General features: G+C 36.8%; 1 non-coding gene across 1 annotated transcript; it reads right to left on the bottom strand.

The window, feature by feature from the left end:
* Nucleotides 1-1,238: 1,238 nt before the first annotated feature.
* On the bottom strand, nucleotides 1,239-1,345 carry LOC131250368 (small nucleolar RNA R71). Its single transcript, XR_009173292.1, has one exon. It is a non-coding gene; the product is annotated as a small nucleolar RNA R71 (small nucleolar RNA).
* Between the last annotated feature and the right edge of the window lie 1,316 nt (nucleotides 1,346-2,661).

The following is a 2,661-nucleotide window of genomic DNA, read 5'->3' on the forward strand; positions in this document are numbered from 1 at the left end:
GCAAGATAGCTAAGGTAAGTTTTCTTCTAAGGTAAATTCTCTTTTAAACCCTCCAAATTTTTTGTAGATTTTTTTTTCTTTTTTTTCTTTTTCTTTGAAAGTAAATTCAGTTAGGTCTTTCAAGCACTAACTATGACATAAGGTTGCCATGCTTAGGATTTTATCACCCAAGTGCTATGGTTGTCCTACATTGTTGTTTAATCACAAAGATCATTCGCTGAATCTATTTTCCAGATTAGCATAGTTTAATTTCTGCATTAGTTTTACTTTTGTTGATTTATTTATTATTTTTTTATGGACTGAACCCTCATGGTCTGTCCTGCCGCCTGGGTTGTTGATTTATTTTTTCTTTGTGAACTGAACTCTCATGGTCGACTTTGCCGTCTGAGTTGTTAATTTATTTTTGCTTTGTGGATTAAACCCTCATGGTCGGTCCTGTCGCCTGGGTTGTTGATTTATTTTTGCTTTGTGGACTGAACCCTCATGGTCGGCCTTACCGTCTGGGTTATTGATTTGTTTTTTCTTTATGGATTGAACCCTCATGGTCAGCCCTACCGCCTGAGTTGTTGGTTAAGTTTTTATTTTTATTTTAAGTATCGTACTTACTATTTAAATTAGTGATATTTGTTGTATGGTGTGGATAGTTTATGTCCCGTTGGAAAAAGGATCAAAACAATCGACTCTCCTCCGAAGACGGACTAGTTCTAGGCCTTGATCATTCACTTAGAAGATGCACTTAACATCACTTGGATTCCATGGTAGACCCAGTTGATAATCCAAATCCAAATCTGTCAGATCCAACTATAAATCAAAACAGAGAAAATTAACCTAATCCTCCTCTTGAGGATGAAAATGAAGTTCATAGGAATGTGTTAAACCAACCACAGATTTTACGTGAACATTTACACCTTGAGAGATCAACTTTACCATCTTGTATAGTGTTCTCTGCTCACACAGGGAAAATTAATTTTAAACCAGGTGTGATTCAATTAATTTCTAAATTTCATGGCTTGGATTTTGAAAGCCTCTACTTGCACCTCAAGAACTTTGAGGAAGTTATTGCAATGTTACAAGTAAATAATAGCAATATGGATGTACTTGAGCTTAAGTTATTTTCATTTTCTCTAAAAGATCGGGCCAAAGCATGGCTCAACTCTCTAAGACCTAATACCATCACTTCACAGTAAGCTTTAAGTAGAGAGTTTTTGAAAAAGTTCTTTCCCGAGCATAAAACAAATGCACTAAAACAAGAAATCATGTCATTCTTCCAAAAGGGGAATGAACTATTTTTTCAAGCTTGGGAGCGCTTCAAAGATATCCTAATTACTTGTCCACGTCATGGTTATGAACCATGGTACATGATTGATGCTTTCCGAAAGGGGCTCATCATGGATACCCGTCAGTTCATAAAGATGATGTTTGGTGGGATCTTTCTTGACAAAGATCATAATGAGGCTTGGGATTTTCTAAATATGTTAGCAGAGAATATGCAGACATGGGATGTCTCTGCTAAATCAGACCAAACTAGGCCCATTCCTAGAGAGAAAGCGAGGATGTATGTCCTAAAAGAGGAAGACGACCTTAATGCAAAATTCGATGCACTGGCTAGAAAGGTCAAAGCCTTGGAAATTAGGAAGGTTGATATGGTTAAAGCAAACACTTCCTTATGTAATTTTTGTAGCATTTGTGGTAGTACAGACTATGACACAAAAGATTGTCCAATAATTTCAGTTGTACAAAATATCACGCATGAGCATGATTAAATAAATGCTATAAATAACTACCAAAGGTTAGTTATGCAACCAATGAAAAACACGTATAATTCAAATTGGCGTAACCATCCTAATCTTAGTTCAAGGAATGGACCACAAATTAATGCACCCTATGCACCTCAAATGCCTCCACAAAACAACTTCTTTGGGGCACCTAACAATGCACCCTATGTGCCCCCACCAAAACGATCATCTGTGGAGGATGCATTAGCCGCATTCATGAACTCTCAAGCTCAAATGAATCAGTCTCTAATTCAATTATATCAGGAATTAAAGATAGTTGTGGCTAGGATTGAGACTCAACTAAATGCTAGGGAAAAAGGCGTCATTCCTTCTCAACCTGTGTCAAACCCTAGAAACACACATTTCATTAGAGACTCAAATCCAAGTAAGTTACATTATAAACAAGTTAAGGCCATCATTACCTTGAGAAGTGGAAAAGAGGTCGATAACAAGATAATGCAACCGGTAGAAATATCGGAGAATGAGCCACTGTCTCAAGAAAATGATGAACCGGCTATGGTTCAAGAGCCACAACAGCAAAAGGATAAAGATACTAAGTCATATGAACCTCCAATTCCGTTTCCATCTAGACTTTGGAATCCAACTGTCCCCATAAAATATCAAGAGGTGTTGGATGTGCTCCAAAAGGTTACTGTCAATATTCCTCTACTTGATGCCATTAGATAAATTCCATCATATGCTAAATATCTCAAGGACTTGTGCACTGTAAAAAGAAAATTAAATGTACACAAAAAGGCCTTCCTTATTGAGAAAGTGAGCGCTATCATTTAACAAAGGGCTGTGCCCAAATACAAAGACCCGGGAAGTCCCACTATTCCTTATATTATTAAAATTTTTTAAATTAAGCATGTTTTGCTAGATTTGG

The sequence above is a fragment of the Magnolia sinica genome, chromosome 6, assembly GCF_029962835.1.
Source record: "Magnolia sinica isolate HGM2019 chromosome 6, MsV1, whole genome shotgun sequence".
Taxonomy (NCBI): Eukaryota; Viridiplantae; Streptophyta; class Magnoliopsida; order Magnoliales; family Magnoliaceae; genus Magnolia; species Magnolia sinica.